Here is a 17,051-nt window from a genome sequence, read left to right as displayed (position 1 = left end):
TTTAACATATTTAAAATGGTTATAGCCATAGCATTTATCTTACAAATTTATTAGGGGATTTAAATGAACCAATATGCAAAAAGCATTTAGCACAGGCAAATTCTCAGAAGATAGTCCATTATTACTAATTATTAGCAAATAAGTAAATCAAGTTTTCAATTACAACATCTGTATTTCAAAGATTTTCTTACGTTCTTTAAAAATGCTCACACATTAGCCTGGGGAGATAGCTCATGTCTAGCATGTGCGATATGCTGGGTTCAATTCCTGACTGATTGAATGACCCTCTGAGCACCGATGGGTATGTAAGCAACCTATCTCTTCAGCACCACTGGGTGTGTTCCTTATAAAATTTGCACACAATTTCTAAAATACCCTCATTTATTGATTTCACTGATGTTAACTTTTCTTTTCCTGGACTCTAAGTTGTCTTTGTTTGGCTTGTGCTTTTGTATTTTTGCACTCCCTTGAAAGCAATAGCACTTTATCTAATGTTCTTGGGAGATTTTCCCTCTCTCTCATCCTCCCTCCTTCCCTCCCTCCCTCCCTCCCTCCCTCCCTCCTTCCCTCCCTCCCTCCCTCCCTCCCTCCCTCCCTCTCTCCCTCTTTCCCTCCCTCCCTTTCCTCCTTTCTTTGTTTTCATTCTTCTTTCCTTTCCTTTTCCCAAACCATGCTCAGGGGACACTCCTGACAATGATTGGTGCCTGTGAGGCCACATGTTCTGGGGATTGTACCCTAACCACTCTACTATCTTCTGGCACCTCTAAAACTTCCTTTTTTTCTTTTTTTCCTTTTTGGGTCACACCTGGCAATGCACGGAGATTACTCCTGGCTCTGCACTCAGGAATTACTCCTGGCGGTGCTCAGGGAACCATATGCGATGCTGGGAATTGAACCACGGTAGGCTGCATGCAAGGCAAACGCTCCAGCCCCCTTTAAAACTTCTTCATTTCAATTCTTTACTGTTTTTCTTAAATATCCAAGTAATTATCTTCATCAGAAATTTGAAACTCTTCCAGATAGGCAACTGAGGAGAACAAAAGGACAATATTGCAGGGCATAAATATGTTGCTCTCTACTTTCCACAAAAAAGGCCCTGGATCATATGCTCATTTGAAAGCCCAAGGTTCTTCCTAAGTCAGATGCTTCTTGAGGTTCTAATTTACTGCCTCAAGCAAATTGGTATTTGAAATTCTTTCTTTGCCTCTGTCCTAGCATTGACCCATGGGAAACAGTATTTGTCTCTGATATTCTCCCCAATGTCCTTCTCTCACAAGAGAACAGTCTAAGTGAAGGTCTTCGAAGGTCAAAGTTTATTTTGGTAAATGCAATACTGAAGTCAGGTACTAGGGATTCCTATTCTTTCAAGTCTTTGGCTGATATTCTCATGTTATTTAATGATCTTTCCTGCTAGTTCTTTTCTTAAAACAAACTCTGCCCTAACTTTCTCTAACAAGTTAATTGTTTTCATCAAAAATACTGAATTTTCCTCTTTCACATTGTTTCTTCTTCATTTCATTGGCATTTTCTTAAATAAATAAATACTTGTGATAATGTTTTAGTATAAAGTTTTATTTATTTATAGTAGAATGCATTAATTTTATAATTAACAAAATTTTGTCATTAATAAACTCATATTTGCTATTATAAATATGATCTGCATTTAACACTTCCCTGTAAAAACATATTTTTTACTCATGTCTGACATTATTGTAAAAATGTTTGTAGTCTAGTGCTTACACAAATAGTTAATAAAAATGAAGTTTTCATTAATGACATGTTTATTTAGTCTCTTTTACTTTAAAATCAGTTTTTCTTTACAAAAATGTCTTGTTACGTTATATGTTACCTGTATGCACTAGAGGTGGTAGTCATAAACCAAGCATGAGCAATTAACATATATAAATAAGTTAATTTGCATTGTTTTTCTTTTCTTTGATGATGATGATGATGATGATGATGATGATGATGATGCTGTTGATGATGATGAAATAACCATGGGATACAGTTTCACAGTTGTTCATGATTGGGTTTCAGTCATACAATGTTCCTATACCCATTCTTTCACTAGTGTACAATTCTCACCACCAATATCCCCAGTCTTCTTTGCATATTATTATCTTTCCTTTTTAGAATAAAATGTAACACCATTCCTCTTTTTAACTATCAATTTACTCCTCTTTCAAACATTTTTCCACCTCGCCAAGTTTATCTGTCACCAGGCAGAAAAATTCTTTCACTGATCAAGTTTAGGACTTGAAGCATCAGACTTCTAAGCATCACTTCTCTTCCCTTTTCCACAAGGGCAGCAAGAATGACTCTGATTTCAGTAGGTAAAGATTTGTCAATGTGTATGTGGAGATTGACAAATCTTTACCTACTGAAATTTGTAGAGAGGGCTGGAACAATAGCACAGCGGGTAGGGCGTTTGCCTTGCATGTGGCCGACCTAGGTTCGATTCCCCCATCCTTCTCGGAGAGCTCAGTAAACTACCGAGAGTACCCCGCCTACCCAACAGAGCCTGGTAGGCTCCCCATGATGTATTCAATATGCCAAAAACTGTAACAACAAGTTTCACAATGGAGATGTTACTGGTGCCCACTCGAGCAAATCGATGAACAATGGGAGGACAGTGCAGTGATGACATTATATGAAGAAGGCTGGAGCAGAATATATGAGCCTTCTTCCTATAGACTGTGTACCTATTAGTGCTCAGAGGGACTGTGGATAATGGCAGGATTCCATCGGAAATGAATAGAAAGTTATGCAAGAGTTAGCAGACTTGAATAATTTTTCACTTTGAGGAATGCTTTTGCCTGGCTAGAGATAGTCTATTCTTGGAAAATGATTCTTTTGGACTGTCACATTGTAGGGTAAAAATGGCACACACAAAACAAAGGTAAATTATGCTAAGAATAAAGGTGGCAAACCATTTTTGTGTTCTATACCTATTTGTGCTATATATTACATTCAAAAAAAGAAATTAGAAGGTGGTAGGAAATTATTCTATTTTCAATCCAGTATATAGTACCACATAAATGTTAATGTAAATATATGCCTTTTACATTCTGCTTTAGGAATACAGTAGGAAAGAGTCAATCTTCCTTGTATGCTATTTTGTCCAGATGGTACACAGACTGTTGAAAAATAAAACAAAATTATGACAGGTCTTCAAATCCCTGAAAACCTCATCTGTTAAATTAAATGTGTAGACTGGAATGGGCATGTGGGAAGAATAATATGCCTTTTCAATATGAGTGTAGATGGATGGTTTTAAATTTAATAGCAATGACTACTCAACAACTCCCCCATGATCTCTTCTGTCTTGGCCTTTATTATCTATCAGAATCAATGTATTGCTAGACAGAGAATTGTGGTTTATTTACTGTATTCTGGTCACCGATTATACTGGCACTGGAGCCTCTGGCTGGAAAGTTTATTAAACTTAGAGACTGATGATTGTTAAGAACTGGAATCTTTTTTTATGAATTCTTTTTAGGCCTCAACTTTAATAAATAACAAGGGAAAAATTCCTTAGGCCACACTGCTAGATGACACAGGCATCAAAAAGATATTCCTAATTAAAATGAATAAAAACCATTTTGCTCTAAGTTTTGATGATTGGTTCAAACAGTTTGGGAAAGAACAGATTTTTGCTTGAATTATATCTAATAATTTTGTTTTGATTTGGAAGAGTTCACTGAATTTCTCTTTTAGTACTGAATGGGCATGTTAAAAACATTAGTAACATTTATTAGGGGGAACCTTTCCTATTAACCTAGGTGTGAGCTGCTGTTAGGTTCCAACATTCACTTCACCACAGGGATTTTCATAAAGATCAATGGTTGCTTACACACTTAGCAGTGGGTGGCTTTGCTACTTCCCAAATCTGGATCTCCAGTGCTTTCCTGAAAGGCATTCTAAGTGTTGCCATTCAGAAGACAAAATGCTGGAATGAAAGTAATGAAAATTTGAGAACATTGAATTCCTTCTCTCTGCCACTTCCTAGATCTTTATAAATATATTATATAATTTTTAAGAAATTGTGTAAGGAGCATAGTAATATCATTACTATGTATTTTATAGAAGAACACCAGAGATTTAGGAAGATTTAGGCAGTTTTAAAATTTATCCCATTGGAGTGGGGGGAATGGTGATACAGGGGATATTGGTGGTGGAAAATGTGCACTGGTGAAGGATTGGTGTTTGATCATTGTATGACTGAATCTCAAACATGAAAGCTTTGTAACTCTATCTCAAGTTGCGTCAATAAAATAAAAAAAAGCCATGAGTCTAAATAAATAAATAAATAAATAAAATTTATCCCATTGCTTAATAAGAGACAGAGCAGAGACTGATTTTAAAGTCTATGATCTAGCTCTTCATAATTACTTAATAATTACTGAAGTAACATAATTTTGTAATTGATTATATGAATTAAAATAAATTAAGACATTTAAATTTGGGGGAGCTGGACACAGAGTACAATGGGTTTGGATGTTTGCCTTGAAAGTGGCTGACCCAGATTCAGTCCCTGGCACTCCAAACGGTTTCAGAGCCCCACCAAGAGTGATCCCTCAGCGCTGATAGGCATTACCTTAAAACAAAAACAAAAACATTTTAAATTACTAAATCTTCACATTAGTTATAGATTTAATATTTAATCCATATAAAATTTCCAAACCACTAAAGCATTTTCCTATCATTCTCTCTGGTTTCCCATATGAGCAGATCATTGAATCCTGCTGCATTGGTCTCCAGCTACAGACTTGAAGCATTAATAATATTGATAATTTGTGTTTTATAACAAGTCCAATGATATTTTTAGTAAATTATAAATATTTGTCAACCAAAAGTAGATTGAGTCCTGATAAGAAGGCTCCTGATATGGGACAGAGGAATAAAACAGCAGTTAGAGCCTTGTGCATAGACTGACCTGTGTTTGATTCCCGGCCCTCCATATGGTTCCTGAGCCCCATCAAAAATGATACTTAAGAGCACAGCCTGCAGTAATCCCTGAGCACCACACACTGTGGTCTGAAATCCACCCAAATAAGAAGACACCTAATACTAAATCATGTAAGATGGTAACTGTATTAAAGAGGCAGAAAAAATTATTAGTGACAAAAATATCTTCTTACGATTGTAGAATTAACTATTTAAAATGGTTATTTTTTAACCATAGAATAATAATCATTATCCATATGGCATCTGCTTTCCAGTTATATTGGGTGCTTCTAGGGAACAGAAAATACAATGGCGCAATTTCTTTTTTAAACTTTTTATTGGATCACCATGAGATATACAGTTGCAAAGTTGTTCATGATCCAGTCTCAATCATACAGAGTTCTAGTACCCATCCCTTCACCAGTGCACATTTCCTACCACCAATGTCCCTGGTTTCCCTCCTGCCTGCCTCCTCCCCCTGCCCCCACAGCATACCTTTATGGTGGACATATTTCCTCTCTCTCTCTCTCTCTCTCTCTCTCTCTCTCTCTCTCTCTCTCTGTCTCTTTCTCTGTCTCTTTCTCTGTTTTCTTTTAGGCACTGTGGTTTGCAATACTGTTACTGAAAGGATATAATACATATGACTTTACCCCTTTTCAGCACTCAGTCTGTCATTAGTGTGATTATTTCCCACTATCATTGTCATTCCCACTCAGCTCCTGGGAGAGAACAAGACAGAGTCTCCTACCCTATGCCTGACTGTCTCCACCAGGGCCCAACAGCTGAAGACCACCGAGGCCCAGCCAAGGCCATGCTGAGAGCACTCTCCACACACTTGGATGAGCCTCACGCACAAAAGAACTGACAGAGGAACCCAGGTGTGTGGGACCCGGGGCTGAGATCTCCAAGCCTGTACAGTTTGGGACTGGACCTGCCAGTAACTAGACAGTTACACCCACCAACTGCCGTGTAACTCCAACAACGGCCAGGATCCAGAGATCATCACACTCAGCTCCTGGAAGCGTGCGGCCGCGAATGATAAGATGACATCTTATCATCTCATTCCTAATTCGGTCAAACTGGCAGGCTACCAAATGTAACATGCCCACACGGCAGAGTCTGGCAAACTCCCCGTGGTATACCCAATATGCCAAATACCAGTAACAATGATAGGTCTCATTCTCCTAACCCTGAAAAAGCCTTGAATATGGCACTTTAAAAAAAAAAAATCTCAGGGCTAGGATGAAGAAGACGTTACTGGCACCTGCTCGAGGCAATCGATGAACAACAGGGTGGTCGTGATCGTGATCGTGATCATTGTCATACACAATGTCTTTTAAGTCATCGGGGATAAGAAAGATTTGGGTTGGGCAAAAATAACAATTTAATTTTCAGCTATAAGCTGAAAATTACATAGTGAAGTATGACGTTGAAGAGTAGAAACATATCTAACATCCTTTTGTATTTGTCTCTGATGTACCTAATTAACAAAATACAATGTATGTGAGCCTTCGTTCTGTCAGGGATCCAAGGGTGATGTTGAATTTCACTTTTGGACACTTAACAAAATTTTATGGAAAATATCATCTAAAAGAAATTATGAATCTTGAAGAATTGCATTATATAATACTACAGATCTCTTACAGCCAGTGCCATTGTATTTTATTTCTTATAGGGGCCTCCAGTGGTTCTGGGGACCTATGGGTGTCTTTTCTGACCTACTTGTCCCTGTAATGCTGGGGACCTTCCAGAGTCAGCTTAGAAGTGCTTTTGTTATACCCATAAATGCTGGGATGGGGTGATTGTGGGAAGGACATGTGTAACTTAGAATCAAACCCAGGACCTTCAGAATGCAAAGAATGACTTAATACATCCATGCTACCTCTTGGCCCTATTAATATCATGTTGAAGTTTAGACTTCTGCTTGACTAGACTACAGTTAGTCTTTTAGAAGAAACATTTTTATGATATGTGGAAAGTGTCCATTATTAAGGTTTTCTCTTCTACATTATGATCTTATTTCAAAGCTGTCATTTAAAAGATTTTATAGGGCCTGGAGAGAGTACATAGCTGATAGGGTGATTACCTTACATGCAGTTTAGATGAATTCAATCCCCAGCATTTCATATGGTCCCTAGTGCACCACCAGGAGTAATTCCTGAGTGCAGAACCAGGAATTTAACTCCTGAGCAATTACAGGTGTGGCTGAAAAAAAAAAACCAAAACCCCGTAAAACAATAACAAAAAATATTTGATAAGGAATTGGCCATGCCAGTGGCACCCTTCTTAGAGCTAAATTCACAGACCAATGTGGAACCATTGACCATTTTTTTGCCAGATGTCAAACAATTGCAGTGTTCTTGTTAACTTCTGTCTCCAAAATCCTCTACATAGAAACCAAAAATAAATTCTCTGGGGAGAGAGTACAGAATCTAGGGTGCTTACCTTGCATGCTGCCCGCCTGCGTTAGATCCTCAGCATTCCTGAAATCACCAGGAGTGATTTCCTGAGTGCAGAGCACTCAGATCTCCTGAAATCACCAGGAGTAATTCCTGAGTGCAGAGCAAGGAGTAAAGCTTAAGCATCGCTGGTGTGGGTCAAAAACAAACAAACTATCTAACAAAAAATACTTTTCCTCAGACCCACTTCAGAATTATGTTTTGAAGTAGGAAGATATTTTTGTCTGCTTTTTGTTTTGTTTTGTTTTTGTTTGGGGGGGAGGGCACACCTGAAGGTGTTAGAGGCTTACTCCTAGCTCTGATGCACTTAAGGATCATTCTTTGAGGAACTTGCCCAACCATACAGGGTGACCAGGATGGAACCCAAGTAGGGTATATGCAAGACACCCTACCCTCTGTTCTATCTCTCTAAACCCTGTTTGTTCACTTTTGAAGAATCTTCATCTGAATAATTTAATGTTTTTTTTTTTTTGAGATCACACCTGGCGATGCACAGGGGTTACTCCTGGCTCTGCACTCAGGGTTTATTCCTGGTGGTGCTCAGGGAACCATATGGGACGCTGGGAATCAAACCCAGGTTGACTGCGAGCAAGGCAAATGCCCTACCCGCTGTGCTATCACTCCAGCCCCCTAATGTTTGCTTTTATTGTAGTGTAAGTAACATGTTGCAATAGTTAACATAGTCTTAATGTACAAGTTGCTACCTCTTTATGTACAAGTTGCTACCTCTTTATCACCACCTATGTGAAAAGCAGAAGTTAAGAGTTTAGTTTCTTTTGTTTTATCTGGATCTATTTTCTTAGTCCTTGGTTTGTAGGTAACAGACAACTATGTTTCCCAGTGCTGGAATTTCCAAAGTGGATTACATATTACTGTGACTGCTTTCAATCTCAAACTTTTTTTTTTCAGAGATCATTTAAATCTGTGGTTGTTCTAGAGATGGAATAATATGTTCCCCCTGCACCACCTGTTTGGGTTTCCCTGTTGTTTATTGAGCCTGTTCTTATGTGCTGAAACATTCATGCTTGTGGATTTTTGAATCTTTACCTAGAAGATACAGAATACATAATACAGAATACATAGTACAGAATACATAGTGGCTCTGGGCTAAGCCAAAGGACAGCAGGTAGGGCATTTCCCTCAAAGCTGACAAAGTTGGGTTAAAACCCAGCACCCCATAAGGTCCCCTGAGCCCACCAGGAAGGATACCTAAGGGCAGAGGCAGGAGTAAGTCATGATTATTTCCAGACATGGCCACAAAATGAAACAAAACAGAATATATTGCCTCCAAAATTGAGTTGTCCAAAGACTAAATTATGTCTCCCTCGTCATTGCTATTTTACTATGCATTATAGTGATTTCTACTTTAAAAATCTGAACAAAAAAGTATAATTTGTCTTTCATTTATTTTGCGAATGCTTTTTAGTTAGCATCATTTCTTTAGTTAATTTTTGGCCACTTTTGGATGGAAATTAAATGGAACACTGATTCTAAGCTATGTATTTATGTGTAATTATAATAAAGGCCTTTGATTTTGATTATAATTCTTTCACAGCAGTCTTCTTCAACATGAGGTAAAACAAGGATTGTGTATTTCCAATTAGGACTTTAGAAAAAAACACTGTTCAAGAACCAATGAATTACTTTGAATCATATCCAATGTGCTCCCTAATCATTTTTCTTCTTAATCATGCTTCCGTGTTAGTTTCCTGTTATTTTAATTTGTTTTGAAAAGACAAAACTTACTTATATGACAAAACACCTATTCGAAGGAAAGGTTGTGCAAAGAAACCAATGACTAATTCTGGTGGCATTGGTGCCTTTTTTAGTGATAGAAAGAAATAATCTCTGACCTGGTCAGAGATGTCAGTGACAAAGCAATTGAATTACAGCTTGAAGATCTAAAAATTAATGAAAAAAATTAAATAGCACATTAAGTATCCAGGGAAGGATTTACTTCCCTCTACTTTCTTGATGTTTCTGGCTGAATTTTTAAGAATTCAATTCAAATAAAACAAATTAGCATGTGATAATTATAAAAATGTTATAAAGTTTTACATGTACATGGGAACCTTCACATAAGAAAATGAAAACCTCAAAGTGCCCACAACAGGAAGGAAAGGTTTTATACTTTTAGACAAAGAAACAATTGATATGTGAAGGATTGGCAAGACAAATGGGTTTTGTGTAAGGTAAGGAAGTAATTGTGAAGTAAATGGTAAGGAAGTAATTGTGAAGATAAGGGTTACTTAACAAGATTTCTTTATACAAGCTGCATGACTCTAAATACCCTGTCTCTGATGTCAACAGTCTCTTCTATCCTCCTGGTACAGGGAATATATCTTTACATGATAAATTTATCTACTTCTTCTAAGGGAACTCAATAAGTTACATAAATTAAATAATAGATGGTAGAGAATTCTTCCTCTGGATGTTTCTTAAGTATTTTAAATTCAAAATAACTGGCATTTAGAGAGGCATATTTTTTAGGAGTGACATATTATGACCTCTTTTAAGCATATTCTATCTTCGAAAAGTCAGAGTATTACATTTGGTGAAAGGTGTCTCTGTAGGAATAGAGAGAGATGAATATCTCCTGTACATACTATTACATGCACAATGCTAGAGTCAGTCCTTACCCATCATTTCAATGCAATGAAATTATGTACCCATGAAGTAATAACAGTCATACAAATTAGCACGTGATGCTTGGGCAAAGTTTTGTGTTCCAAAAGAATGGTGAAACTCCACAGAGAGTTCTATGGTCTCTCAGTAGCAGGTAGCAGGACTCTGGTCAGTGATGCAACGGTGCTGAGCATCTGCAACTATAAAATAAAATGTTCCGCTCTATACTTTTTGTGTTGTCAGTCATCACTCAAAGCAAGTAATATGGTCAAGTCAAATGTCAATGAGCAGAAGAATGATATATTCCACTAAAAGGCAAGATAAGTGGTCTGCTTCTCTTTGGGAGATAGAAGTTAATTTTTGAAACCTGTTATTTCATGTTTGGTTATTTCATAGACCCCAAATCCATTTAAATCACTCTATAATATAAAACCAGACATATATCTATGTGTGAGTGTTCCCTTTCCTTTATTAAATATAGCATAAAATACTAAAATATATTACATACTTCTTTGTAGAATGGTGAGATCCTGGTAGTGAATCCGCAATACAGCTCACGGAGGATCCTGATGTATTGGGCTTGAATACCCTGATTGGCTAGGGCTTCAATGACCGCTTCCGTCTCAACAGAATCAAAGGCCTTCTTTAAATCAATGAATGTTAAGCAGAGCGGCATCTTGAACTCCCGAGAAACCTCAATGAGTTTGGTTATCGTGTGGATATGGTCGATGGTGCTGAATCCCTTGCGGAACCCTGCTTGCTCACATGGTTGTCCTTCATCTAGTGTTCTGCCAATCCTATTCAGGATGACTCGAGTGAACAACTTGTAGATGACAGACAATAGGCAGATCGGGCGATAGTTGCCAATGTCATGGATGTCTCCCTTCTTGAACAGTAGTACGGTCCTGCTGGTTTTCCATTGAGATGGAACCTTGCATTCAGACAGGTAGCGAGTGAAGAGCCGAGCCAGTGTATTGATGAGTACTGACGGCAGGTTCTTCAGGTGTTCAGGTCTGACCTTGTCTGGGCCGGGTGCTGTTTGCTTCTTTACTGACGAAATGGCGTGTCGGATTTCGGAAGGGAGAACGTTGGGAACGACATACCCATCCTGTGGAATTTGGTATGTCGGCAAGTGGACATGGCTATCGAAGAGATTTGAGTAGAAGTCATGGATAATCTTCTCCATTGCCGTTCTGGAGGATGTGATGGATCCATCAGGACGTCGGAGGGCAGTCATCTTGGTCTTATAGTTGGCGAAGGACAGGCGGGCGTTACGAATACTTTTCCCGGCTTCTGCCGCATCTACCAGTACTTCTGCTCTTCTCTCTTTGAGGTCTTCCTTGATCGCATCTCTGCACTGCTTTGCAAGCTCGGACGTTAGCTTGCGGTTGCCTGAGGCATGCGCCAAACCACGCTGGCGAATTAGCTCAAGAGTTTTCGAAGATAGGCGACTTTTTGTGGCTATCTCTCTCTTGGCGTTCCTCGCACATTCATGGAGGTGCTGAACCAGTCAATCGTATTCCTCGTCAATGTTGTCAACAATGGCATCTTCCCATGTTGCCGCAATAGTACCAAAGAGTTCCCAGTTGGTGGTCGTTCTGGGAGTTCTCTTTTTGAACTTTGCAGCCCTTTCTCCCCGCTCTGTGAAGTAGAATTTTGCACGAAGGAGACGGTGGTCCGATCCCGTTCGAAATTTTGGGACAACAGCGACATCAGTCAGGCAAAACCGTCGATTGAATATGATGTGGTCTATTTCGTTGTGGAATCGTCCACCGGGAGACTCCCATGTCCATCGTTTAGATTCTGCCTTCTGGAACTGTGAGTTACCATGAATGGTCTTGGTCGACATGATAAACTCAGACAGTCTCTCACCCTGTTCGTTCCATTCTAGGCCATGGGTCCCGATGTGAAGTTCTTCAGCTGATCTTCTCGGTCCTATCTTCAGTGCCACCCTCGAGAACATCATGCGACGACTGGAATGGGAAGGAATGGGAGTGAAGATAGATGGTCGGCAACTACACCACCTCCGCTTTGCTGATGACATTGTTTTAATAACACCAAACATCAGCCAAGCGGCACAAATGCTGGCCGACTTTGACCGTGAGTGTGGAAAGGTAGGACTACAGCTGAATCTTACGAAGACAATGTTTATGAGAAACAGCCTTGTTCCTGACGCCCCATTCGCTCTCAATGGAACGACCATCTCCGAATGCAACAGCTATGTGTACCTAGGTCGAGAGGTCAACATGACAAATGACCTGGCACCCGAGCTGCGCAGGAGGAAGAGAGCGGCTTGGAACGCCTTCAAGAACGTCGAAGAAATAGCTAAGAGGACGAAGAACCTCCGGCTCCGGGCACATCTCTTTGATTCCACTGTTCTTCCTGCATTAACATATGCCTCAGAGACCTGGGCCCTACGCAAACAAGATGAGAACGCCATTCAGGTCTCCCAAAGAAGAATAGAAAGAGCTATGCTTGGAATATCACGTTTCACTCAAATGAGAGAACGAATCCGGAGTTCTGACATCCGTCGACGATCAAGGATCAGGGACGCTGTCTCATTTGCCAAGGTGTCGAAAATCAGATGGGCTGGTCACGTAATGAGATTTAAAGACGACCGCTGGACTAGAGCTGTTACTGATTGGATTCCACGGGATGTCAAGAGACCGCGTGGCCGCCCACCTACCAGATGGTCAGACTTCTTTGTCAAGGTCATGAACGATCGGTTTGAGGCCCTCCATGTTCCCGGAGCGAAGAGATGCCATTGGGCTACACTAGCACGCGACAGGGACAAATGGAGACGTTACTGGCGCCCGCTCGAGCAAATCGACGACTAACGGGAAGTTAAGTGATTAAGTGATTAAGTGATATTACATACTATGCATATCAATTTCTTCTCCAATACAATGCTGTTTTAACAACTCATGTTTTGTAGTACAACTCATGTCTTGTAGTACTCATGCTTCTGAAACTCAACAGCCGAAAAACAACACCCAAAATCCAGAAGAACTGAATAATTCTCTGAAAAAGCTTTGTGAGCTTATAATTCCTGGGCACAAACAGAAACATACACCATTTCATTATCATGGAAATACAAATCAAAACAATAATGGGAGGGGGGTATATTGGGGTTCTTGGTGGTGAAATGTGAGTACTGGTGAAGGGAAAGGTGTTTGATCATTGTATGACAGATACTTAAACCTGAAAGCTTGGTAACATTTCCCACAGTGATTCAATAAATAAATATAAGACAAAAAATAAATAAATAAAACTATGAAAAAAAAAGTAAGGTGGAGTTCATGCCCAATTCAATCAGGTAATCAGTGGCTGAATAAATAGCAATACTCCTACATAAAAAAATGATAAATAAGATGGAGTCAGAGAGAAAAGTACTTGGGATGACAAGCTGGCCTGCTATCCCCAGAGAAACATGCTTTTCGACAACTGAGGGAGAGAGCCTGTGCTGATGCAGCTGAATTTCCATGAATTCACAGCCTTCTTCTGGCTGAAGATAAAAAAAAAAAGATATGAGTTTGGACTTTTCATTGTGGGAATATTTAAAGTTGCTAATTTGTTTTTCCTATTTATGGGCCTAACTCATATTTTGTATTTTTTCCTCCATTAGACAAATGATGATCAGTTTTGGTTATTCATATCTTTATGGGAATTTGACCATTTAATCTGAAGTTATTTAATTCATTAATATATTATGAACTTATAATTTATCTAATTTTTGCAATGTTGATCAAAATGTGCTTCTTTTTTTCTAATAATAATGTCTTCTTTTTTTACTAGTGCAGTGTTGAAATAAGTTTGTCAATTTTGTTGAGCTTTGTGAAGGACTTTCATATAATTGATTTTTCAGTTTTATGCTTCAGTGATTTTTTTGGGGGGTGCACATCCAGCTCTACTCAGGAAATAACTCCTGGTGACATTTTGGGGGACCATATGCGATGCTGGAATCGAAGCCAGGTTGGCTGTGTGAAGGGCAAGTACCCTACTTGCTGTATTATCATTCCAGACTTATTTGGGGGCTATACCAGGCAATCCTTAGGGTTTACTCCTGGCTCTGCGCTCAGTGATTATTCCTAGCATAACTCAAGGGACCATATGTTTTTTGGCGATGCTCAGGGCTTTGGCTCTGCATTCAAAAACTACTCCTCACTGTGTTCAGGGGACCATATGGGATGCCAGGAATTGAACCCAGGTCGGCCATGTGCAAGTCATAAGCCCTCCTCACTCTACTATTGCTCCAGCCCACTCATATGTCGCGTCAGTTATGGAACTCAGGTCAGAGGCATGCAAGGCACATGCCCTACCCACATATATAGACCTCTCAGTGATTATGTTTTTCTAATTATTATAAATTGCTTTGTACTTATTTAGGTTTATTTTGTTTTGTTAGTTGAAGCTAATTTTACTAATACTTGACTGGAGGTCAGGTCCTTGCCTTGCATACGGGTCTCCTGGTTTGATGTTCAGCATTTTAAGCGGTCCCCTGAGCACCGCTGGAAGTGATCCCCGAACACAGGATTGAAATAGACCCTGTGTACCACTGGGTGTAGGCCCCAAACCAAATATTTAATAAAAAGAATATGAAAAACTGATTTATAACTTATTTTCTTCTTTGATGAGAGCATTTACTACCCTCAAGCACAGCTGTATGTGTATTCTCTAAAATTTGATGCTATCATATCTATTGAAACTGGATAAATATCTCCTATGAATGGGGTATGATATTAGTAATTTTTCCAGGAATTAGTAAAAACATCTAAGGACATGTTTTTGTTTGTAGGGTTTGAATTTGTTAGACCAAGAGTTGTGAATGGCAATTTTTTTTTAATATTCTCAGCTTGATTTCTATCCTTTATCCCATTCGACAGCCAGAACTAACAGAATGGAATGTTTATAAATGTTAAGAGCTGATACTTACACGATTTCTGTAAGATTTTGTAAAGGATGTTTATCACGTAATGAGAAACTCTCCTCACTTTCAATAATTAGGTTGGATTAACTATTACTTTAATGAAGTTATCTTAAGATGCTATTTTTCTATTTTCTCTTGCTGATTGCTCATCTAAACAACACAAGCTATTTCTAACACCACATTTTTTTCTGTGGGTGTTTTGTACTTAATACTTTTCTGACAGTATTTTTTTTCTAGTTTAATGATGACTGCTGCATAAACATTAAAAGGAGTGTGGCTTCATTTTTAGGAAATGAACTTATTTGATTATTTTGAAGAATCTAATATGGGAAGGGTGCTAAATTACTTTTAACATAAATGTATGCCTGTGAGTCTTTTGGACCTGACATACAAAACATTTGAAAGCTCAAATGCTGGGACAGAAAGACAGTAGAGTGTTTAGAGCTTTCCTTGCACATAGCTGACCCAGATTGGACCCCTAGCACCACATATGGTTCCTTATGCATTGCCAGAAGTGATCCTTGGGCACATAGCCAGGCTTAAGCCTTGAGCAAGGCACCACTGGGTGTGGACCAAAAGCAAAAACAAACAAAAGGCTCAAATGCTACTTTTACATCTGTCATGAAAAACCTAGACCTGACTTCAGTAAAAGTAGTCATTTGCAGAGACTACAGAGGAAAGAGACTAATTTGAGAAGAAATAAAGTTTTGAAAAATTTTACTGCATCATGAAAATAAGAGGGGACAAAGTTATGTTATTGAAAATTGAATTTCTGTGCATAACAGAGAATACTCATGGACATAACACAATCAGTGTTTTGTATTGCGTGTGTAGGTTAATTGGATGAAAGTAGGGTCCTATAGTAAGAATGAAAACAAGATTATCTGTAGAGTCCTTAATATGTGTCTGAGTTTACCTAAGTAGTCCGTCAACCTATTATCTTTGTTGATTCTCCTTAGTATATTTTGCTTACACATTGTAGCAGCACTTTTCACATTGAAACTCATATTTTAGTTATTCCAGTGTATTGTGTGTTTTCTCCAGATGTTAAATATTTAAGTGAAAGGACTATGTTTTAATCATCTTTTGTCTCTAGAATAATGATTTTTCACATAACAAGTTTTTAGTGTATCCTTATCAACTTGAATTGAACAAAAGATTATAAGCTCAAATTACACATTTCAAATAACTGTAATGAAAATGACATAATAGAATTATCAAGAAATATGGTGGTGTTTAAAATGTGGGATGCAGAAAGAAATCTTTCATGTACAAATGCAGATGAGCAAATAATATCTTGAAATATATTTTGAAGGGCTGGATAGATACAGGGGGTGTAGGAGTTTGCCTTGCACTGTATTCACTGTTTGCTATCAGGTACCACATATGATTCTTAGAGCATTACCAGGAGAGATCCCAGCCCACAGAGCCAGGCAAGAGCCAAGCCGCCCTTGAGCAATGATGGGTGTGGCCCTTCAAAAAAAAAAAGTGTTCAAATGATGATGAGATCTAAAAAGCTAAACCTTTAAGTAATAGCTCTTTCAGAATCTGTCTAGCAGGTTTTCTGATAGGTATTGGAAAACTTATTATGCTTTAAAAACCCCAAAGGCTAAACTTCTAGTATTGAAAATTATTTGACATTAAGTCATAAACACCATCATTGTAATACACCATGCCCATTAAGAATAACTTTAAAAATCCTCTAATTTCTAATTTCAAAAACTAGTCATTTTGTTTTAGACTTTCAAAATTGGACTTGGATAGAAGGTTAGTTGAATAGTTAGTATTTTTTAAATAAGAATTTTTATCTTCTAATCAATGGATTATGTACTTAAAGTAGTGTTTCTACATGAATTTTTTTGTATAGTTTCATATTGGTTTGCTAAAGTTATTTGCCTTGAATAGTAGGCTACTTAAATATTTTAACATATAATAATTTAGATTTTCTAAATTGTATTTTGTACAGAGAAACTGTATTTAAATAGCACAGAAGTTGAAATTAAAGTAAATTAAAACTCTTTATGAAACAAAGATGAAAGTTATTCTTAAGTTTTAGTTTTGGTTTTGGGGCCAATCCAAGCATTGCTGAGGGT

At 38.3% G+C, this 17,051-nt stretch overlaps 1 non-coding gene across 1 annotated transcript; it reads left to right on the top strand.

Moving 5' to 3' along the window:
* Positions 1 to 16,485: 16,485 nt before the first annotated feature.
* Positions 16,486 to 16,545, top strand: LOC130033878 (U7 small nuclear RNA). The gene has a single exon (XR_008793989.1). It is a non-coding gene; the product is annotated as a U7 small nuclear RNA (small nuclear RNA).
* Positions 16,546 to 17,051: the final 506 nt, after the last annotated feature.

The sequence above is a fragment of the Sorex fumeus genome, unplaced genomic scaffold, assembly GCF_029834395.1.
Source record: "Sorex fumeus unplaced genomic scaffold, SorFum_2.1 ptg000054l, whole genome shotgun sequence".
Classification (NCBI taxonomy): domain Eukaryota; kingdom Metazoa; phylum Chordata; class Mammalia; order Eulipotyphla; family Soricidae; genus Sorex; species Sorex fumeus.
The sequence above is the reverse complement of the archived record's forward strand: the minus strand, read 5'-3'. Positions and strand labels throughout refer to the sequence as shown.